A 25,647-nucleotide genomic window follows, 5' to 3' on the forward strand; every position below is an offset into this window, starting at 1 on the left:
ATAAGCAGAGCGATTTTAGGGATTTGTGGTTTTACTCCGATCCTTGTGATTTTACTGTAAATTAATATGAATTTATCCTTGTGAATTTACGCACCCATAGCTTCTTTTTCCTAGGAGATATTGATGATTATATCAGACCATGTAGTAATTTCACATGTATGGGACAACACTTTACTTAAAATTGGGTGATTTGTTCAGGTGTTGGATTAACTAAAACTTAGCCTTAGACAATAATGTAAAATTAAGGCATTTAATTGCAGAAAAGTACCAAGAATACTTCATTAAACTATCAGAAATGTCTTTTAAAATATTTTAGATGGTGAGAATGGAATTATTGGTAAACAAAGTGATTTGACACCATTTGTCACCATTAATCACTCACAGAACTCAATACATTACCATAAAAGTTAGTTTGTAATGTGCAGAACAGAAAATTGACTATATCTCAGGAATGCTTAAAGATATTAAGCTGAAATTTTAACACAAGATAGATGAGCACCCGGTTTCTCGTTTAAGCTACAAAACAAAAAATTGACCAATGTGCCAAAAAGGTAAGTTTTTCAAGATCAGGTCGGTCCTTAAATTTTCCTGCAGCATGAAATCCTTAGTGCACGCAAAGAGCGTATTACCTATTTGTTTGATTTTGTTCACTGTAATTCGCGAATTACAAAATTCGATAATCCTATGACCCTAAGTACAATCAACCTCCATGGCATACATCATTATTCTAGAACAACATTTGTTCTTTTGTACTCAACTTCATGGGAAGTATTCACACCTTGAGTGTGTGGCACATTCCATAGTAAACTAAAACACGCTTAAACTACAGAACTAATAATTTATGAATGAAATATCTTACTGGTAGAATCCGACGGACTCAGACATTTAATATCTGTGCTCTACCATGGTACAAGACTTCAGCTTTGTTTTTAAAAAATTCAAAAAATATTAAACTATGTGTCACATGAATCTACTTGAGATGTCAAAGGACCGAATTTCCAAAGGATTCCCCTAAATACATAGTATATTAAAAATTATTAATTTAAAAATGAAGAAGGGATCCAAGCGATAAAAGTATGAAACAAGAGATGAACGATGGTAGCTATTACAGCATAGTTCAATGAGAAATTCCTACTTTGGCATGATATAGCAATTATTCTGTGTTCAATGCCAAAGTAGGGATTTCCCACTGAACTATGCTGTAATAGCTACCATCATTCATCTCTTGTTTTACTACTTTTATCACTTGGATCACTACTTCATTTTTAAATTTATATACTAGTTAGTTTAGTTTTTGTTATTAAAAGCATACAGCTAGCTATAAACGTGTGATTGTTCTATTAGGGTGACTGCTGTATTAGAGTATCTCAAGTCAGCTAGCCTGCAAAGATGTTCGCTTGAAAAGGGTGTGGTCATCATGGTTTCGATTGATTATTAGAACATCCCGAGTCAGCCTACCAACTTGAAGGTGTGTGGTCACTAGCTATTCTGTAGCTAGCGTAAAAGGGGTGTGGTCATTGTGGTTTTAATTGATAATGTGTAGAATAAAGAATGGGCGTGATCCTGTGGCCTATCATGAAGATACAGGTGGCTATCTAGTACCGGTATCTCCGTACCATATAGTAGTGTGTAAGCGCCTTAAATAATCTTGTGGTGTCTATTATGCTGCTTAAAGAAAGTGTTGATACGGAAAATTAACGCCTCAATATGGTTTCGTTGACTGAAGAAGAGGACAAGCAGCCTAATTGAAGATAAAAGAAAAGACAAGTCACAGAGGGCACACACTCGTCAGAACCCCAAAAGGCACACCCTACTGGTGAGTTTGTTATTGTGGCATAAAATGGTGGCAGTACACTGCTTCGTTTGGCCTCTAGGCTTGCGACTGTGGTCGGTCAGTCAGTCAGTCAGTCAGTCAGTCAGTCAGTCTAAAATTTGAATTTTGGCGATTTAAAAAAAATTCTATATCCGGCCACCTGTAAGTATTTTGTTATATTTAATGTTGTATTATGTATTCTATGGACTAGTACTATTCCGTAAAGGTGATTTTCGTCTCGTAATATCTCTAGGATGGTTGACTGCCCTTTCTCATTCTTCTGGCACCAGTAGTGGCTGGCTTAAAGCTATTCCTTCAACCTCTCTTGGTTTAGCTATCCCAGGTCCAGAATTTATTGTTGGTTTGTGTCTATGGCTTGGAGTTTCTCTGCTTCCCATTTCCCCATTGTGTACATGCCTCTCTTCCATAGATTGCTTTGGTGACCATCTTTTAGGCTGTTCCCATGGTCCTATGAGAATCTGCTGCCATGATGCCTTAGTTAACATCCTTCATCATGCCTTATTACAAGACCATCCAGGAGTTGTTAAAGAGCAATGTGCCTCTTTTGATGACAGTTCATGTCCAGGAGACATTTTCCATCCTGATTATCAACTTGGTCATCCTGCCTATTTTGATGTCTCTGTCTGCAGCATTACTCAGCCTGCTCAAATTTCTTCCTCCACTTCCTGTGTAGGGTGGCTGCTACAGCTGGAGAGGTGGCTAAGGATGCGAAGCACCTTGCTACTGTGGAGAGGGCATGAGGTGATTTCATTCCACTAGTTGTGGAAAGTTTTGGGGTATGGACACCTTTTGCATTGTCAGTTCTTAATTCTATTGCTGATCATACCACCACCTGTAGTGGCATTTCACCTAAAGTGGCCAGAAGAAATCTACTTCAACAACTCTCTGTTTGTTTATGGGTGAATAATGCTCAAATGATTTTAAGGTATTGGGCTCTGCAAGGTAGTGATGATGACTTCCCCTATCCCTGTAGTTTTTCTTTGTTGTTCTCCTTTCCCAGTAGTTGTATTTTATTCATTGTATTTTAATTTGTTGTGATGATATAGTTTGTTTATAGATTCTAAAAAAAATCTAGAATGGTTTTCAAAGGCAGAATTTTTGGTGGCACACGAAAGTATCACCCGGATCCCTACTTAAACAGTACAACCGTACCATTTGATCATGTGATGACAATCAACTGGACTATGGCCTTTGTTGAACTTGTTCATAGTCATTACTCAACAATGTGCAGTATTATAGTATAACTGTCACAAGATTTTGCTATTTATACTAACTACTTGTGGTGGTTGGGCAAAAGTTGAAGATGACCAAACAAGGAATTGTGATGGTTTGGCAAATACATGCTCATGCCCACCCTCGGCTGCACCTATGTTACTAGATTTTGGTATGTATATGAAATTTATGCCTCAATGTGTTACCTTACAGAACATTACAAACAGCTACTTTTATCTCACCATATATAGAAATTGATGAATTATATGAGTGGAGTACTATCCCAGCTGCTCAAAAGGGAAGTGGGGTAGCAAGAGAAGACTTCAAAATGGAGAGGCACCATGATTAAACTTGAGCACAAGGTTATAATGGACAATACTGGCTTCTTAGTGGCTGATATGCAGCAGAATCAGCACCAAAAGTATTTAGCAAATTGTATCAAGCCATCCCATAGTGCACCACTGATCCTTACCAACATTTGCCACACATCCCAGAAAAGACAACTCTTAACTCAGTCTTGAGTAATCTGAGCAATGCTAAGGCATAGTGTGGTAGTGTACAATGTAGCTAGCTACCAACTATTATGTGCGATTTGGACCATTTTTTGAAAAATCTTGGTCACATTTGTTATTGTTATTCTGTATGCGATAGGACACCAAAGGGTTTACCAGTGGTTTCAGGAAAGCCCTTTGGAATTTTACAATGGACACAACTAAAATATGAAAGGACTGGAAAATAGACTTACAAACAAGCTGAGAGGAACTTGCCTGAGAGCATTTATTTTCCATAGTAACTCACTGTATAGCTGCTAGGGGAATACTAATTGCAACAATTGTCTGATGTAAACTTTTGAGAAAAATGTTACATCAAGCCCAACCTGACTGCAATTAAAACTAGTCTCTTATTTCTCTTGTGTTTATGAAATGTGCACACTTTGTATTATACATTACACATGGGAAGAATACAATACACAAGCTTTAAGGCTGTTGAGCATGTGATGTTGCTTGGATTTTGTGTTCAGGTTAATTGTTGTGAATACTTAGTGTAGTTTGGTGCACATTTTCAGGTGACAGATAATGATGGGTAGGCTTAACAGTATGTTGTAGTTAATCAGCCAGCAAGGTGCTTGCTACTACAAATACAATTATGTCATTTTGTTGATTTACACTTATGTACAGTACCAAAAGAGACAGCTTCAATATCAATTGCACTTTATTAAAGACTTGTTTTAAGCTCATGGTTTAATATTGGCTTGACCAGTTTTTGTAACTACACTTCCTGTCACATAATTTATGGAGGTTGGTGCAAGATGTTTGTTTTGGCTGTTATACTACCACAAGCCCAAATTTAGGCTATTGTGTTTGATAGTCTGTGAGTCCTTATGTTTTTGTCATATCCATTAACAAATTACTACTTGGAAAATTTGAAATTTCAGGTTTTCTTACATCTAAGATTTTTCGTGAAATACAACACAATAATAGCCTTTATCTTACTCTAGTTAATCATGGTTATAACAGCAACATCAGATATTAGTGCATTGATATTATAATCATCTAGGTACTCTATTGAAGCAGTCAGTTATTATAATAAAACACTTTACTACAGTACCGCTTAAGTGTAACATCATTTTGCAAGAGCATGAACAATTTAAAACTTGCTAAATAAAGGGTGTGGCACCTGTTTTGCTTTTAAGTACTCATCCTGTTTCATATGGGATGAATACTTGCAAGAGAAACAGGTTCCACGCCTTTTAATTTGCAAATTTTTTAATTGCTCGCACTCTCGCAAGATGACATTACATTTGAACAGTACTGTAGAATATTCAATTAATTACTTTTAGTGGAAACTCCTTTTCAGAATTCCAATATTCACCCATGGTATACATTTCACTACTTTGTCATTACATCACAATGATATAGATACACTAAATTCCCTGGGTAATAACATTTAATGTTGCTAGTGTAGCTGCTTGGCCTGCAAATGATTTATTTGTGCTGATGTATGTATACTTTGTAAAAGTCTCTTCATAACATGTTAATCATCTGTTACTCACAGGGCGAGACAGCACTACATTGGGCTGTTCATTACAACAAACTGAGTATCGTCCAGCTACTTGTAGAACTTGGTGCAGACATAACAGTGAAGGATAGAGTAAGTCACTACTGTGTTTAGTACTACTACTGTAGATATTAAGTGTGCTAGCAAATGTGTAAACCCAATCACAAAACCTATACTACTCTCAATTGTGTACATTATTGTATAACTGCTAGTACAAAACATACAAGACTTATTCAGTTATGTTTCTTTCATCTTGTTATATTATTGTGCTTTTTGTTGCTATATCCAATCATCATTAACTTAACCCTTCAAACCCAGAATCAATTTTGAGCATGAAGTAATGTGTAAGTGTAAACTATAGGCAGAGTGTCAGGTTTCTATTATATTACTACAAGTGTAAAGAAAAATTATTTGATTATGGATCATAGAAATAAAAAGTAGGAAAACAAGGACGGTTACTTACACCTGCAGATATACTAGTGGACATTGTCAATCCCTATTTCAGCCTATACTCATGACTGAATTAGGAATTAAATGTCCACTGGTATATCTGCAGGTGTAAGTGATCTCTCTTATTTCCCTACTTTTTATTTCTATGATCCCTAATTGAACTTAAAATTCCTCATACTTGTTTGTTTACATTTTTACTAACGTTATAGTAAACCCACGCATACTGCATCAAAGAAAAGGATGGCCTCAGAGTTGATGTTTTCATCTGAACATGTGTCCCAGGTATCAATTACTAACTTGAAAATGACATAGTCATTACACTTTGCTATAAGCTATGTTCACCCCGTTATACAGCATTATAGATGAAGAACAGTAGGAAAAGCACCTCTGCAATCAACCCAATCACCATGAAAATACAGACAATTCGCGAGCCCTAAACTACTCGAGATTAAACAGTGGCCATTATGCTTCAGTGTCACTTATTTCAATCTGTTACACAGTGTTGCAAATAAAGAACATTAGGAGAAGCATCTCTGCAATCAATCCAGTTGCTATGGAAAACATGGGTGAGATACCAACACAGCCAAAGTGAAGCCACATGAATTGACTGCTTGCCAGCATTGTCAGGAATAAGAACTGGTATGTAAAAGAGGACAAAGGCAAGTCCATGATGCGTGTATTGTACTGTACGTACTGCGGTTGGTGAAAGGCACTTCTTGGGATGAAGCGACGTTGAACAGTGAAGAAATCTAGCCTGTAGTTATATCCATTGTCGAGCTATGCTTGGCTGAAGGCATCGGTTAGTCAGAATAAAAATAATTCTGTTAAATTTTTTTTTTAATTCCATGGAAATTTTTTGGAAGGGTTTGAGGTTAGTCTAAAGACATTTTTGGGCTTGGCTGTGCCTGACCAATACTGCCAAGGTGTCTTGAAGACAAATTGAGGCTGGTTTTAGGGCAATATTTTTGCTGGAAAAACCGAGTTCTGCATGATCCCTATTATACAATACCACCATACTGTATGATATAACAGGATATTCTTATACATGAAATGAAACCAAATTTCCTACCTTATGTATATCCAACACTAAAGATTACTTTTAAAATGAAGCAATGAATGGAAGACACAGGTGGGTATAAAGAGTGGACTCAGGACCGGGGATCCAAGGATCCTGGGACCGGTGAAGACCCAACTTTCATGGGGATTTTGCAATGTTTATATACATTCTGTACTTTTACTAGACACTTCTGCTAGTCACAGTGGCTAATCTCTCATGGTAAATCCACTTTCTGTCTGTTGCAATTGTTTACACTGTGTTTAATTCAATTACAAATAACATATAAGCACCACTGAAAATTTCCTGCATTGAATAGGCTACTGTGCTACACAAAGAGCACACTAGCCTAACATGTCACCAGTTAATAAAGTTCAATGACATGAAAATGGATTCAGTGAAGCGATTACTGCAAGGTACACCAGCAGCTCGATAAACAATCTTTGTGCAACGTAGCTAGCACATGAAGGCAATGACCTGTTAGAAATAACCCCTTTTAGAAATAAGCCCTTGATTAATACATTTACTGAAGGCGTAAAGAATGAGTGGCCTACATACAAGGCACTTATAATTTCTAGGCAATGTACAAAGAGCAGTCCACAGGACAGAGAAAGAGTGGTCTAGGCTATTTCATACTAGCCATAAAGGTATCTCAGTAGTACAAGGATAGAAAGTAAGTATGTAAATTTCCTAAAAATTCCACAAAAATGTAGGATCCCCACAGGTCCTTGGAGTCCCTGAGTCCACTGTTTATACCTACCCTCTTTAGGCTTCCTTTCCTTGTGCTTTTATCTAATCCAAACTTCATTATGGTCAATAAGCTACAAGTCACATGATCAATTTGTGCTGTCCAGACAATGGAGGTGCCTGGATAATAGAGGTTTGGATAAGGGAGATTCCACTGTACGTGCATGTTACTGTACATAGGCTAGTCCCTACTAAACTTTATCACATGGTTTCAGTGATCAGCCAGTCCACCTTCAATAAACTCGATGAAAATAGAAATTCAGTACAGTAAATAAACAACCTTTACTCATTGAATAAATGTTTATTTTCTGTCGTCTTTGCTGGAATATAGTCTGTTGTATACCACTGGGCAATCGGAAACAGTGGAAATGGAAAGTGGAAATGGAAAACGAAAATGGTCAAATCGTCATATAAATGTATCCTAGAGTGAAACCCTTATTTAGTGGACACTTCTTAAAGACCACCTTCTTATAAAGACCACCTCTGTACAGAGACCACTTTATAATTAGATCTCCATGGTATACTGACCACTTCATGGTCACCTTTTATAAAGATCACCTCTTTGCAAAGACCACCTCTTCTCATTGCAATAATAGCTAGGTTCCAAACATCTTATGTCAGACCACTTTCTCAAAACAGGTAAAAGAGTATATAGGCTCTTTGTTGATACAGTAGATTTTAGTGTACTAGCTACATTTCACTTGCATGGAATATTTTTGTATGACACATTCGGTACCATAGTATTATCTATTCTGGTACAAACTAAGCGATGGTGGTATACAGAGTTGGGGGTAACTAGTTACTTTTGTAACTAAGTTACGTAACTGATTACTTTTAAAGTAACTAGTAATATAACTAGTTACTTGCTTTGTAACTAGTAACTTGTAACTAGGAGTAATTGTCTGAAAAGTAACTAAGTTACAATCTATATAATAATTCTGTAACTCTTTTCCGGCACTGTCCCGTCGTTCTTGGTCGGATTCCAATCGGATTGGTACCATTCAAATCTAAAATTTGAGGCGAATCTTTTGATCCGGGATTGGTGGCGATTCATTAAACTACGGGAATGATCCTTTAAACCACCGTAGCTACCCGAGGAAGACACGAATGTGTCCAAAACTTACTGGAGACCTTTATCGTGTTACCAGCCTTCCCCATCCCAGCTTACACCAGACGTTTCTCTCCCCCTGTGGACGACAGAACCAGAATAGGAAAATCAAGGCCATAAAATTTTTAAACAAAAACTCCTCCCTGGTTTTTCCCCCGATTAGCTTCAAACTCGCTAGACCAACTACCCGTCCAAAACAATGTGTCATAAGGTGGTTTTCGTGTCTGTCATTACCTGCTAACCTTGGTTGCGAGATACTTATCACTGTCAATGGCCATTATAAGTTTACGATACGCGTATACGGCGTTCCGGTATACACGCGTTGCCAATAGAAAATTAGGTGACGTATTGGTCTAAAAGCTTACAATGAAATAGGATCAATCACTTTTTCATGATTTAACCAATCACATCAGCGAATTTGATCATGTGATCTGGTGTGTACGCTATCATCTGGCAACTAAAAAAAAATTTTTTTAACACACCCACCAGTATAAAAGGAAACTTTCGTAGTGGGTGTGGCAAGTCTACGAGCTATGATCGGGCTACTTGACAGTCTACAGAGGGAAGATTCGCCGGGAATACACACTCTGCACCCTGCTGTGTTATCCACTACAAGAATAGAGAAGTGTCAGCTACTGCGACACGAATATAAGCAGGTCAGGGACTACAGACAGACCTAAAACGTAGGATTACCAGCAACACCACTGTAAGGGAGAAGGAAACAGTCGTAGTAGGGGTGTCAATTTAACGAGCTATGATCACTCCAATCAGGCTACCTAACAGACTACACAAGGAAGATTCGCCATTATGAGAGATGAAGAACGGAAGATTACTACGTTCAACTACTCTAATAAAACATACGTTTATCTTACCAGGATACGAATCGTGGACAACATCATGAAGTGACTGTTGCAGTCTTCAATGTGTAGGGAGACATAAGATACGTTTTCACTCCTTGGTAACTCCACAGGGACAGCTGAAACTTCTAGAAGCTCCGTTGAACTACCCTAATAGAACATACATTGCGATATCTACCCTAATAGAACACACACAACCTCTCTACCAACAGTCAATCTCTCTCTCAACCTCTCTAGAGTAACCACTCTTCATATGAAGAATTCATCTTGGTAATGCACCTTGATTCAGAAAGCAACAAAAGAACTCTTCTCTATCCAAATCCACATGGTTGTGTTGACCTTGCTCAGTACAGCTGATAAACTTGAATACCCATACTCAATACTGTACTGCATACACACTTGGTCATGCGATAAGTAAACATTACACTACCATGACTAGGATGTAGAAATAAAACTACAATTCAGTTACTCAAATTGACTACATAAATATACAAAATGAATGTGCCAAATGCAAGTTGAATTAGAACATAGCTCATTGTGGTGATGCACCAACTATTGGTAAATTGATCCTCATATCACACTCAAAGACTTTGTTAGTTCATGCAACATCATCAAAGTTGAGTACATCCCTGCCATCCAAAACTAATCTTTTTCATGTATGTGCATGGTTGTAATGGGACACATCTTGATACGCCACCTACATGAGAACTGTGTTCTGCATGAGTACTGTACAGATGTGCAGAAATTCCAGTGCACAAAGCCACCAACATTATAACTAGAACCTGTTAGTGCCACACACAATTGAGGAAATTATGTATGCACATCAGTAGCTATGTGTAATCATGTGTTTGTTGGTATGTAATGATGTGATTACTCCTTGATCATTAGTAATGTTCAAATTTAAGTGTATTCACACAATTGGACATAACAATTGTCTTAGTATCATGCGCATTTTGCGCGGGTACCACTAGTAGTAACTAATACTATAACTAATTCTGCTTTAAAAGCAAGAGCACTTCAATTATTGTGCCATATATGCTACAGCCACATTAAGTAGACAGATTCTGTGTACTGTTCTCTATGATTCAGCTTGAGTAACAGACATACCAATAATTATAATTGACCTGAAATAGCCACAGAATTGTTATTTTAAGTGCACATATGTATTGCATCCCGTAATGATGCATATCTGAGCAAAATTCATATTACAAAAGCTAAAAACAAGTCATAATTTATGCTAGGAAAGTAACTAGTAATTAGAGTATTTAGTTACTCTTTGAAAAGTAACTGTAACTGTAACTAAGTTACATGGGATAAAAGTAACGTATAACTAGTAACTAGTTACTTTTCTGAAGTAACTACCCCAACTCTGGTGGTATATGACTTGAGTGAAGTGTGGACAAAGAGATGACATTGATTTGAGCCATGAAATACATGTTTGAAGCTTACCAAATATTACCATGTAGTGAGGGTGCATGTGGTCTTAGTTATCAAAGGTGACCACAAAGTGGTCCTTAGCCATCTTTGAGATCTAATTACAATGTGGTCTTTGTACAGAGGTGGTCTTTATAAGAAGGTGGTCTGTAAAAAGTGGTCACTAAACAAGTGTTTCACTCTAGGGTACATTTATATGATGATTTGACCATTTCCATATTCCATTTCCACTCTCCACTTCTGGTTTCAATTTCCACTGTTTCCAATTGCCCTATACCACTGGAATCTGTAGCATATGAAGATTCTAATGGTGCATAGTTTAAGGCTATAGTACCAAGAATAATATTCCTTGTTTAATGAGCACTGTACAGCCAATGCAGACATTTGATAAAGAAGGCGGTTTTCTAAGTTGTGGGATCCTAAAGGTTGTTTATCTGTTTGGTGGCTTGTTTATTCTACTAGTGACAACTACCACTTGGTTGCTAGGTGACAATGCATTTTTAAAGCCCAGGGGAGTGACCGTGAATGTTCTGTAGTGATTTCTCCCTCTGCTCACTAAACCGCATAGCACAAACTGATAGAGATAACAACATTACTTGTATTTAAGTTAGTCACTTTAGGATACTATTAGTATGCAGTTCTTAGTTATGGACATTTCTGAGACATGGATGATAATATGTACCAGACCAGCCGGATGAGAGAGATTCCACTGTAAACAGTATAACAGGCCTTGTAAAAGTTTCCAGTTTTGGTGAAAGGGAGTTTCTTCCCTTTGTACACAATCAAAACTTAGAAAGCAGCATGAATAATTCTCTTTGATGTTGACACAATTAATGAGGTTATTTATACACTTAGAGACCTGAGGTTAGGGCTCTAAGTTTCATTTAGAGACCTGTTGTCACATGAGACTGTTATGGTAAATTTAATAACACTTCAAAGAGTTTTCTATGTCACTGATTTAATTAGTGGTTGTATGGTTAGTGAGATTTAGGTTTTTACCTTCATCAGCCATACCAGCACTTGACCAAGCTAGCTGTCAAGCCAAACAAGCCAGCTGCTCGATGCATATTACAGCTACCCCAACAGTGTTCCACGTTCACAACTAGCTAGCCATCAGTGAAACTACTGGTGTTGCCGAGTTTACAGCAAGCACATTTGTGTTCATGTGCTTGTCAGTACTGTCACCATTAGATCATCAACACACTTCAGCTGTGCTATTGCACCTGTTTGTAACATTTGTTGCTTCATGGCCAGTTGTAATAAAGCTTGTCACTTCACGGCCAGTTGTTATAAAACTTGTTGCTTCATGGCTAGTTGTAGTAAAGCTTGTTGCTTTGATTCGTGGCCAGTTGTATTTAGAACTTGTTGCTTTGTGGCCAGTTGTAATAAAGCTTGTGGTGTTGTAATCGAGGTTGTAATAAAACTTATGGCTTTGTAATAAAGATTGTCACTTTGCTGCCAGTAGTTGTAAAGCTTCTTGCTTTGTGGCCACCTTGTTACTTCTTAGTATTAGCTAGCTTGAAACTAAATAACAGCTGCTAAAACAACACTAAACTGGCCACAGAGCTGGCGGCACACACAAACATGCTGAAAAGGACCTTACCTAGCGTGACTCTGTGCTTCTTTTGTCAGTGTTGGTAATGAGCTGCTTTTTAAATAGGTTAGATGCACACTGTCATTTTTTAGTAGGTTGAAACCCTCATGCTTGGTTTGGCACCTCAATGGGAACTAATTAGTGACCTCGGCTACACCTTAGTCACTAATTATTGCCATGCCTCGGTGACCAAACCATGCTCTCGGGTTATCAACCTACTGAAAAACCTCCAATGGGTATCTAACATACACATAAAAGCAGCTGTGAGGCTTTGACAGGCTATAAAACAGTTTAGAAGATATTTCTAATAGAAATTTGTGGTTTAAAGTGGTTTGCTTTAGTTAAGCTTCCTTAGTGATGTATAACAACATAGAGTAATTGATGAATTATGACGTAATAATTATTGTTGAATATATTCAATTTTAATGTACTGCATGTATTGTTATGAAACAAAGCTACAATAATAGCACGTCGTGTGCTACATGTAGCTATTTCATTCAATTGGGATCGGAGAAACTGCACGTCGTGAGATTACCAAGGTTGTTCTGTCTGTGATTTGAAATGATATTCAAGCAGCTGCTGGTTCGTTACAGCTATGTGCTGGTCAATTGTCAGGGTGTGAAGCTGCTGTTCATTCTACAAGAGAGATATTTCCTCCCCTGATGTGGATGCAGTAATACTTTTGGATGCTACCAATGTGTTTAACTCTCTTAATCACCACACAGCTTTATGAAACATACAGCACCTACAGTATCTCCACCTTTTTCTACCATCTTAATAAACACTTACTGTAAGGAGGTTAATTTGTACATGAGAGGGTCAGTTTTACACTCTGAAGAGAGAACCACTCAAGGGGACCCCCTAGCAATGCCAATGTATGCACTAGGAGTGATTCCACTGATTAATTGTTTGGGTAGAAGTTCTGTCCAACAGATACGATGTGCTGATGATGCTACTGCTTGTGGTGGTTTGAAATAACTTCAGTCTTGGTGGAATAAATTGACATCTGTTGGTCCTGATTATGGCTATTTCCCTAATCCTTCTAAAACATGAATTGTTGTGAAGGAAGGAATGCATGATGCAGCAGTTTCCACTTTTCAGAGGACTGGGATCTCTATAGCATCGAATGGAAAGCGTCATCTTGGTGCTGCATTAGGCTCCCATTCATTTGTCGTCTTCTTTGTAGAAAAGCAAGTAACATCCTGGATCAAAGAATTGCAGCAGCTGTCAGACATCTCTGTTACCCATCCTCAAGCTGCATATGCTGCATTTACAAATGGATTTATTGGCAAATGGAACTTTCTAATGAGATGCATTCCTAACATTCAACCATTCTTGTCTCCTCTAGAAGAAACTATTCATTGTAGATTGTTACCTAACTTGACTGGTCAACCATCTTTTAGTGACAGTGAACGAAACTTGTTTGCTCTGCCAACCAGATTGGGAGGTCTGGGGGTTGTTAATCCCATCAGTTATTCATTGTTCCAGTTTGGTGCCTTCGTTAAAGTTACTGCTCCCTTAATTCACCTTATTTTACAGCAATCTTGTGCCTAGGTGTTGTCTTCACAGATTGAGGCAAGAAGAACAATTTTGGGCAATCATCACCAGTTTATCATAGACTCCCATGATACTTTGCTATCTATGCTATCACCATCATTATATAGGTCCATCATGTTATCTTCTGAAAAAGGCTCTTCCAATTGGGTAACTGCTCTACCTCTAACTGAACATGGTTTTTGTTTGCACAAAGGTGCTTTTCGTGATGTCTCGTGCCTTCAATATAACTGGTGACCACCACTGTTGCCTTCCAATTGTGTGTGTGTGTGGCAAGCGATTCTCTGTTGAGCATGCCCCTTGTTGCCCACATGGTGGTCTCCCTACAATTCATCACAGTGAGTTTCGAGACATCACTGCTGGACTATTAACACTGGAAAAAATTATGTATTTGTCTATATGTGCAACAGAGTACAAATGAAGCAATTATAGTTAACTATATGTGCATCATATGTGAGACAACCTGAATATGATTTGAATATTACAAAGATCACATGTGATATTTGCAACATGTGTATGCTAGTGGTTTTGTGCAGTGCATATAGTACCACATTTGCTACACATTTACTTCATCTGCAATCCCATGGCACATATATATGTACGTTATATTTACTAGTGTGGCCTATGTATGATACACATGATATGAATATGATATAAATATGAAGTGAATATGAATTACACATCATTAACAAACTAAGTACACTTTGCACTGTAGCTCACTATCATGTGAACAATTGTTTACAAAACTCACTATATTACATATAAATCAACTATACCAAACACATGTTGAGTTGTCATTTGTAAAATTACAGAAATAACTTTTTTACTGACAGATACACAGCAGATACACAGCAAGAACAGCCTCTGTTCCAGTGTTCAGTTGCCGTAAATGCACTTGATTTTAATCGCTAGTAGAAATGATGCTGGCTAAATGGCTTTTTCAGTGTAGCATACCTGGCCTGGTAGAGGCAGCAGATTTTCAATTCATTGTACTTTTGTCATACAAATTTCCTTGTATTCATTTTCTATCAGCAGATTCTGATATAACATACAGAACAGGCCACATCAATATACGGCCATCATTTCCAATCCAATATGCTTCAATGCATGTTGAGTGTATACCTCCTACCATGATGCTGTCTCTCCAACCACCAATGAATGGATTTGATGATTTACATGCTTAAAAAACTTAAGATGTTCTAAGGCAAGAAACTTTATTACTGCTAAATCCATGTAGTGAGTATACAGTGGTAAAGGTTTAACACGTAATACTGCATCACACAAATCTCTGCATGGTATAGAGATAAAATATTGGTAAGTTGCTTGGAGGATAGGTGTCTTGCTCTAGTAAAGTCTTAGACGAAGTACAAAAAGTTTTTTTTAATCAAATAAAGATAAGTTTATATCACTGTTTACATGTTGTAGGTAACAAACAAACTTTTCAACTTGATTATTTGTTTGCACATGGGGAAATACCATTACCGTAGCTCTTGAAACTACACAACCAGCATCCATATAGTCCCTCAGAATATCACAAATATTCATGTGTAGATGCATATAAAAACTGAATTAACAGAATCTACCCATACAGCATTTCAGTAGAAACAAAAACTGATACACTAAATCTAGGGTAGTAAATATAGCTAGTAGTTTACTCACTGATCACTTAGAATGGCTGAATTCACTGACCAAAACAACACCAACACACCTGAGACCACTGAATCCGTTATGAATTATAAACAGTGAGAATAATAGGTCCAATTTGTCCATTCATTGGCAGTTAATCTTGCAAATTAGATGAAATTTTGAGTGGAATTTGTCCAAATTTTGTAAGTCAGTGTCAGTAGGCTTCCGTGTCACAGGCTTTTGCAGGCCATGCTGTCAATTTTCTACTTTTTTTGCTTTGTATGCTCACCAAATCACCATTCTTAGAACTGGGCCAATCCATTGCTTCTTCTAACATTACGTCATATTGTCTTCATAATTCAGTTCTCGTCTACAGCTTGCCAGGACAAACAGCGGCCAGGCAGGCAAGATTTTTTTTTTACAATGGATTCGTTTTCAATTATTAGGATCACAAACAGGTCCCCCTTCTTCTTGTAAACCCAAACAGCAAACAATACCTCATGGTTTCAGCATAATTTTTGCTAGAGTGTGCCTCTATCCAGGCCTCCTGCTCCTTGAAGAAGAGAGTTCACGTGCTGCTTGTCACAGGAAAGCGCAGACGAGTGACAAGCAGGTGCTGTGTGAAAATCATTGAAGAAACCCAGAAGCCCTGTCACTCCTAGTATGCTTCCAGAGGAACTCCACTGAGAAAAACTGTCGCCCGTTGGATCCCATCATTAGGGCGGCCGTAATGTTCTATAAGTCACAGATGCCCAGTGGATAGAGCAGCGCTGGAGCTGGGGCAAGCCATTACCTGATTGATTCAGCCATACAGGGAGTCATAAGTTAACAACGTAACCGATTCAGTTACTGGGATATGTGATAACATTTCAGTGCTCATATTTCATCTCAAGAAAACCAACTTGTGTTGAATCTAGTACAACAAAAGGTATCCAGACTATAGACCAAAGACTTGCTCTAACACTGGTAAAGATGTGACAAGGACTGCTCACATACCAAGATACTTTAATAGTGTAAGTTCATTTTCTGCTTAAAAGTGATCATTCAATGATCATAGGAAGTTGTCCTTGACATCGTATTGGATGTTATAATTATTTTCATGTTTTAGTTTCAAATCAAATTTAATTATCGAATCAAGGTACGTAGCTTATAAGTTAAATTTGTCATGTGTATGCAACATATGTCTTATCCATGCACTTCAGATTCATGGCATCTATCCTGCATCTGTCCATGTGTGTGAAATTGTACAAATACAGTCCACATGTGCTGCAAATTCTGTTTATCTTCTCCTACACTCAACAACAAATGTGAAGCAAACAGCAAATTTACTCTAGATCAAATATGATGAGCACATAAGTGAATGTGATATTTGCTTAATATGCACTACATATGCACTGCAGGAACAAATGTGTTTTTTTCCAGTGTAACTGGATTATGTCATTGTGTCGAATCTCTACAACCATTATCAGGAGAATCTTTTCAGCATAGATTGGCTAATGTTGAGGATGGGGCCCATCTTGATGTTGTTGCCAATGGTTTTTGGAAACGTGGTCAGAAAGCTTATTTTGATGTCAAGGCATTTAATCCTTTTGCTCCCACACACTGTTCAGTATCTTTACCCCAGTATTACAGGCATGTGGAATTAGAGAAGAAGAGAAAATATGAAGAGAGGTTCGTGAAGTAGAACATGGGACATTTTCTACTTTAGTATTTTCATGCACTGAAGCCATGGGTCCTTTGACAACAGTGGTGTACAAGAGAATAGCCACTCTGCTGTCAGGAAAACATAGGCAATCTTACAACAAGACCCTGTACTAGCTAAAATGTAAACTGAGTTTTCCCTACTCTGAGTAGCCATCATTTGTTTGAGAGGATCTAGATCTTTCTACCACTGCTTTGGCCTCAACAAGTCTTCAGCTATTGACTTTGTGTGCGCAGAGGGTATGATCAGTTCATTTGATTGAATCTTTAAGTTTTAGTCTCTGCGTGTAATTTGTAATTTTGCTTGATTTTGTACAGACGGATAATATTTATGTTGTAGGTTTCATTCAAGTATTGTACATATTTACTGGATTCCTGGTAAAAAATACAGACTTGCAAATGTGTTATCTGGGTAAGATGAAGTTTTGCACATAAAGCAAAATATCAGTACAAATTTTAGTGTGTATGTGATAAATGTTCACTGAGCTTTCATCAATTATTTGTATACAAAAGACAGATCGTTTGTAATGCCTTCAGGGTAAACCAATTAGAATATTGAGTTAATACTCAGATTGTAAATGGAATAACCGTCATAAAAGTCTCTTTGGTAATTTTCAATAATAGCCATGAAGTTTTAATGAAGCCAAACATGTGTGTCAGGCACACAATCATAAAATGCACATAATCATGAAGTGCACATAGGAATTAGTATAGTTGGTATGTGTTCACCTGAGACCCTGCCAAATATAGTAGTATCAGAGAGGTGAATGTGTGTTCACTCCCTATGGTTTTGTACTGTAACAAGTGTGTTTTTATGTTTTAAACGTGTTTGCGCACCTGAATTGTCCATAATAAATGTATGGGATACCGAGTAGCAGGTTTTTATCACAAGGACTTTAATCTCGCATTTTGTACACTTTGCAATATTAAAATTCGTAAAATATTTTATCACGTGAAGTTTTGTTTATCACAAGGTTTTTAGCACCTGTAAAATTGTCGTGTTGGAATGTTCAACAACAAACCAGATGCTGGTTTGTACATAACAGCTTGCTGATTGTTTTGTAATGGCTCGATCAGTTGCTTGTTCCCCTACACAACACATGTTTCTTCACCAAACATCACTGAACACGGCTGTCCTACCAAACATACCGTATGCAGCTGCCGTACATGAACACTTATTACAATGAGTAATAAATTACACGAGGAATTTAATGTCACGAATTTGTTACCTCACGAGATTAAGTGTCACATGATTTTATTTCCGCAAGTAAATTTGTCTGCGATAAAAACCCGCTATACAGTATTTTTAAAGCCTTGCAACTCACTTGTTCTTGCCTGTATCAAAGTGCTTTTTTCATTCCGCATTTAAAGGGTTTCACAGTGTTACTAAACGTTTGAGCAGCTGGCCCTTGTAACAAGAGTCATTAACAAGAAACAATAGTAGAGTGGCTAAGCAAAAAAATTGTTCACTTTTTAATAAAAGCAGCAAACTTGGTACAACATTTGCTTAATTCATACTATTTCATATTAGATATGGTGCCATTAAAATTACCAATCATACCATGCTCAAAGAACCTGAAAAGTACACAGGAAAAGACACAGTGAAATTATTCATAAAAATTCTACAATAGGTTTTTTGCTCTGTAGAATAATTGCTGAATTGAACAGATTATGGCTGTATAATTCTGCTAGATTATTCCTGTTAGTATAGTTTGTTCAATTTGGCATTAATTTTACAGACGTATTGTAGAATTATGTGTATTATTCTACTATAACTCTACCTGTAGTAAAATCAACCAAAAATGTATTGGGGAAGTCATAAAAGTACTCTGAGCAGGCTCTATAGTAAATGTACTGAAACTTGGCATCTGAATAAACAAGCAAGGGATGGTCATTTCTAAAAGCTGATCAAAGCAGGTGTCCATCCAGGTCATTAACTTGCCATGTTAAGAAGCATGGAGGATCATGGTATATGAAGCCATATATATGTAATATAATATGATTTCTATTGGATTGTGCCTGTACTTTAAACACTGAAATATAAGATCCATTAGAAGTATCTAAAAACAGATAACTTTACCACATTTTGAAAGATTTTCTGATTGCACTTGTAAATTGACATACATTCATGCTATTTAAGCAAAAATGAAGTTTTAATGCACTTGTATGGTTTCATAACTACCTAGAAATGGGCTTATAACCTAGTTTACAAACATTCCCTAAGGCAATGATTTTGATGTAGCACCATATCTAAAATGATTTAGTATATCATACTCAACTTCCACAGAAAAGTTGATGCTTTTATCACAAATTGAATGATTTCATCAAAATTCATTGCTTAGCCACTCTACTACAAGGGCATAAGTAAACGCAAACAGACTACTGTATAGTGGGAAATTTTTGAAAGATTAAATTTTTGAAAAATTCAAAAATAGCAATGTTTTTTTGAAAATATTTTTTTGAAAATAGCTAGCTAGGTAGCTAGTACATCCCGGCTTTGAAGTGACAATCAAAGAAAGTATAGCTAGGTATATATAAATGATTTTTGCGAGTGCACGCATGCACAGTTTCTACTAATATCAATTAGCTATAGGCCTAATGAATTTAGCTAGACACTGGGCCACACACAAGTAGCTAGCCATATAGCTATAGCTACCACGTACACATATATGAGCGAGCACGAATGACATCACATGTCTTGAAGCCTATAAGAGCTCGACAGACCAGAAATTACTAGGAAAGACTGATCATCAGCAAACATCTATATGGGCTGAAAAACGCCATGTACTTAGCTATGGCTCAATCCGATGCTTGATCCACAGGCCACTGAGGCTAAGTCCGCCAAACAACATGGTTCAACCTACGAAGGAAGACCCTAGGGTAGCTAGACGAGATTCTATCAAAGCCAGATTGGGTGTTTATCTAGCTATTATTATCTAATCCAAAACAGCCAAGCTGTAAAAAAAGTGTGCGGCCCTCAGAAAGGCTATGGTGAAAAAAAAAGTGAAATCCAAGGTGGCGGCCAAGGTGGCGGCCAAGAAATGGCTGTGATGGTAGGTTAATGGTAAAAATTTTAATAACGACAATTCAGGTGAATTTTTGTGCCGCTTCACAAAATTTACCTAAATTGTCATTATTAAAATTTTTACCATTAACCTACCATCACAGCCATTTCTTGGCCGCCACCTTGGATTTCCCCTTTTTTTTTCACCATAGCCTTTCTGAGGGCCGCACACTTTTTTTACAGCTTGGCTGTTTTGGATTAGATTTCATTCTTTTTGTATTTGTATACCCCAAAGCCGGCCTATGGCCAGCTTTGGGACTTTTTTAACCTATGTTTTTTTTCTTTACTACAGGAAGAAGAAAAGATGAAGTAGATGTACTTTAAATATTTTATCAGTAAATGTACAAATTATATATATAATACATATGTGACCGGATTTGCGAAAAGGGGTCTTCCACACACATCCAATTTGCCAACTTTGACAATTGATAACTTCAGATTGAAAAGAGCTATTGCCTTGAAATGTGGGCAGTGGTGAGCACCACTATAGCTGAATATATGGTGAAATTTTCAGGTTAATATGTTTCTTGAACACTGAGTTATGGTCTCCAACGTTTACGGAATTGGATGTGTGTGGAAGACCCCTTTTCGCAAATCCGGTCACATATATTGATTGCAGAAATTTCCATGGTGGTTTCTTTGTAACTGAACACTCTACAAGGTGACTTCTTCTAATTGCTCTCTCTACAGGGTGAATTGTTTGTAGCTGAACGATCTACAAGGTAACTTCTTCTAGCTGATCTCTCTACAGGGTGATGTGTTTGTAGCTGAATTCTGTACAGGTAATTTGTTTGCAGCTGAGCTTTTTACAGAATGGTTTCTTTGTAGCTGAACTCTCTAAAAGGTAACTTCTTCTAACTGATCTTTCTACAGGGCAATTTGTTTCTGGCAGAATTTTCTACAGGGTGATTTCTTTGCTGCTGAACTCTCTACATGGTGGTGTCTTTGTAGCTGAACTCTCTACAAGGTAATTTCTTCTAGCTGATCTCTCTACAGGGAGATTTATTTGTAGCTGAACTATCTACAAGGTAACTTCTTCTAGCTGATCTCTCTACAGGGTGATTTGTTCGTGGCAGAATTCTGTACAGGCGATTTGTTTGCAGCTGAGCTCTTTACAAAATGGTTTCTTTGTAGCTGAACTATCTCCAAGGTAACTTCTTCTAACTGATCTTTCTACAGGGTGATTTGTTTATAGCTGAACTATCTACAAGGTAATTTCTTCTAGCTGATCTCTCTACAGGGTGATTTGTTTGTAGCTGAATTCTGTACAGATGATTTGTTTGCAGCTGAGCTCTTTACAGAATGGTTTCTTTGTAGCTGAACTCTCTACAGGGTGATTTGTTTGTAGCTGAAATCCCTACAAGGTAACTTCTTCTAGCTGATCTTTCTACAGGGCGATTTGTTTGTAGCTGAGTTCTCTACAGGGTGTTTGTTTGCAGCTGAATTCTCTACATGGTGGTTTCTTTATAGCTCTACAAGGTGACTTCTTCTAGCTGATCTCTCTACAGGGTGATTTGTTTGTAACTGAACTCTCTACAGGTGATTTGTTTGTAGCTGAACTCTCTACAAGGCGATACTTCTAGGTGATCTCTCTACAGGATTCCTTGTTTCTAACTGAACTCTCAACAGGGTGATCTGTTCATAGCTGAACTTTCTACTGGGTGATTTGTTTGCAGCTGAACTCTCTAAATGGTGGTTTCTTTGGAGCTGAACTCTCTACAAGGTAATTTCTTCTAGCTGAACTCTCTACAGGGTGACTTGTTTCTAGCTGATCTCTCTACAGGGTGATCTGTTCATAGCTGAACTTTCTACAGGGTGATTTGTTTGCAGCTGAACTCTCTACATGGTAGTTTCTTTGTAGCTGAACTCTCTACAATGTGACTTCTTCTAGCTGAACTCTCTACAAGGTGACTTGTTTCTAGCTGATCTCTCTACAGGGTGACTTGTTTCTAGCTGAACTCTCTACAAGTGATTTGTTTGTAGCTGAACTCTCTACATGGTGGTTTCGTTGTAGCTGAACTCTCTACAAGGTAACTTCTTCTAGCTGATCTTTTTACACTGCATATTTGTTTGTAGCTGAGTTCTCTACAGGGTGATTTGTTTGAAGCTGAACTCTCTACATGGTGGTATCTTTGTAGCTGAACTCTCTACAAGGTAACTTCTTCTAGCTGATCTTTCTACAGGGTGATTGATTTTTTTGCAGCTGAACTCTTTACATGGTGGTTGCTTTGTAGCTGAAGTCTCTAAAAGGTGACTTCTTCTAGCTGAACTCTCTACAGGATGATTTGTTTGCAGCTGAACTCTCTACATGATGATTTATCTGTAGCTGAACTCTCTACAGGGTGATTTGTTTGTAGCTGAAATCCCTTCAAGGTAACTTCTTCTAGCTGATCTTTCTACAGGGCGATTTGTTTGTAGCTGAGTTCTCTACAGGGTGATTTGTTTACAGCTGAACTCTCTACGTGGTAGTTTCTTTGTAGCTGAACTCTCTACAATGTGACTTCTTCTAGCTGAACTCTCTACAGGGTGACTTGTTTTTAGCTGATCTCTCTACAGGGTGACTTGTTTCTAGCTGACCTCTCTACAGGTGATTTGTTTGCAGCTGAACTCTCTACGTGGTGGTTTCTTTGTAGCTGAACACTCTACAAGGTAACTTCTTCTAGCTGATCTTTCTACAGGGTGATTTCTTTGTAGCTGAACTCTCTACAATGTGACTTCTTCTAGCTGAACTCTCTACAGGGTGACTTGTTTTTAGCTGATCTCTCTACAGGGTGACTTGTTTCTAGCTGACCTCTCTACAGGTGATTTGTTTGCAGATGAACTCTCTACGTGGTGGTTTCTTTGTAGCTGAACACTCTACAAGGTAACTTCTTCTAGCTGATCTTTCTACAGGGTGATTTGTTTGCAGCTGAACTCTCTACAAGGTGACTTCTTCTAGCTGAACTCTCTACAGAGTGATTGATTTTTTTGCAGCTGAACTCTCTACATGGTGGTTTCTTTGTAACTGAACTCTCTACAGGGTGATTTGTTTGTAGCTGAACTCTCTACAGGGTGATCTGTTCGTAGCTGAACTCCCTATAAGGTAACTTCTTCTAGCTAATCTTTCTACAGGGCGATTTGTTTGTAGTTGAGTTCTCTACAGGGTGATTTGTTTGCAACTGAACTCTCTACATGGTAGTTTCTTTGTAGCTGAACTCTCTACAAGGTGACTTGTTTCTAGCTGATCTCTCTACAGGGTGACTTGTTTCTAGCTGACCTCTCTACAGGTGATTTGTTTGCAGATGAACTCTCTACGTGGTGGTTTCTTTGTAGCTGAACACTCTACAAGGTAACTTCTTCTAGCTGATCTTTCTACAGGGTGATTTGTTTGCAGCTGAACTCTCTACAAGGTGACTTCTTCTAGCTGAACTCTCTACAGAGTGATTGATTTTTTTGCAGCTGAACTCTCTACATGGTGGTTTCTTTGTAACTGAACTCTCTACAGGGTGATTTGTTTGTAGCTGAACTCTCTACAGGGTGATCTGTTCGTAGCTGAACTCCCTATAAGGTAACTTCTTCTAGCTAATCTTTCTACAGGGCGATTTGTTTGTAGTTGAGTTCTCTACAGGGTGATTTGTTTGCAACTGAACTCTCTACATGGTAGTTTCTTTGTAGCTGAACTCTCTACAAGGTGACTTGTTTCTAGCTGATCTCTCTACAGGGTGACTTGTTTCTAGCTGAACTCTCTAATGGTGATTTGTTTGCAGCTGAACTCTTTACATGGTGGTTTCTTTGTAACTGAACTCCCTGCAAGGTGACTTCTTCTAGCTGATCTCTCTACAGGACGATTTGTTTGTAGCTGAACTCTCTACATGATGGTTTCTTTATAGCTGAACTCTCTACAAGGTGATTTCTTCAATAGCTGATCTTTCTACAGGGTGATTTGTTTGTAGCTGAACTCTCTACAAGGTAATTTCTTCTAGCTGATCTTTCTACAGGGTGATTTGTTTGTAGCAGAACTCTCTACAAGGAAACTTCTTCTAGCTGATCTCTCTACAGGGAGATTTGTTTGTAGCTGAACTCTCTACACGTGATTTGTTTACGGCTGAATTCTCTACATGATGGTTTCTTTGTAGCTGAACTCTCTGCAGGGGAACTTCTTCTAGCTGATCTCTTTGCAGGGTGAATTGTTTGTAGCTGAACGATTTACAAGGTAACTTCTTCTAACTGATCTCTCTACAGGATGATTTGTTTGTAGCTGAACTATCTACAAGGTAACTTCTTCTAGCTGATCTCTCTACAGGGTGATTTGTTTGTAGCTGAATTCTGTATAGGTGATTTGTTTGCAGCTGAGCTCTTTACAGAATGGTTTCTTTGTAGCTGAACTCTCTACATGGTGGTTTCTTTGTAACTGAACTATCTACAAGGTGACATCTTCTAGCTGATCTTTCAACAGGGTGATTTGTTTGTAACTGAACTCTCTACAAGAAAACTTCTTCTAACTGATGTCTGAACAAGGTGAATTGTTTGTAGCTGAACTCTCTACAGGGTGACTTGTTTGTAGCCGATCTCTATACAGGTTACTTATTTCTAACCGATCTTTTGAATTCTGTTCAGGGTGACTGCTCTATTAGGATGACTGCTCTATTAGAGTATCTCGATCTCACACTTGCTACACCAAGTTGGATTTCGTGTTATAACTCCGTGGCTTTAAGTCTGATTCTTCTACACCATTGAAGTGCCTTTCTAAGATGATTACTCCATCTGTACAGTGAATTTCAAAGCATTACCCCAAGCGGTTTATCTGGTAGGCGTGGCAAGTATTCGTTTTTTATTAGCTAATCTCGGTTGCGTAATTGTTACATACTGTTGGTTTTGTTGTTGTATCTTCCTGGTTTTTAGCTCGATTTCTTTCAAACCACAAAAGGTTTGAGGTTCAATAGTTAACCTATTCACCCACCGATTTTCAGCTTCTTCCCATACGCGGTTTACCCTGTAGGCATGACAATATATTGGTGTTATGTTTGGTGCATAATCGCTCATAACTCTTTGCTTGTTTATGGTATTCCAGCCAAAGTTGGTACCGAGATGCGCCTTTATACCCCCCTTCTGTGTGCCAAATTTCAAGGCAGTCGGATAACGCATTCGCGTTTTATAGCAGTTTTTGTAAGTGTGCGAAAAGAGGAAGAAAAATAAGAAGAAAAAGAAGAAGAAAAAAAACGAAGAAACTAAGCCAATTTTTAAAGTCGCATATCTCAGGAATTCCTGAAGCGATGTCGCTCAAATTTGGAATGTGGTGTACTGAAGCTGGAGGGAAGTACACAGTAAAATTCGTCTTGTTTCATCAAGGCAGCACAGAGCTACGGAGGTGCGAA

At 37.9% G+C, this 25,647-nt stretch overlaps 1 protein-coding gene across 1 annotated transcript in view; it reads left to right on the forward strand.

Moving 5' to 3' along the window:
• The first annotated feature begins 5,112 nt into the window (after positions 1-5,112).
• The window catches only part of LOC136246764 (dual specificity protein kinase shkE-like), a 49,170-nt gene continuing 28,635 nt past the window's right edge, over positions 5,113-25,647 (forward strand). The window contains exon 1 of the mRNA XM_066038331.1: positions 5,113-5,197. The gene's annotated coding sequence lies outside the window, so the exon portion shown is untranslated. The remainder of the gene's footprint in view (positions 5,198-25,647) is intronic.

This window comes from Dysidea avara, chromosome 2, assembly GCF_963678975.1.
Source record: "Dysidea avara chromosome 2, odDysAvar1.4, whole genome shotgun sequence".
Taxonomy (NCBI): Eukaryota; Metazoa; Porifera; class Demospongiae; order Dictyoceratida; family Dysideidae; genus Dysidea; species Dysidea avara.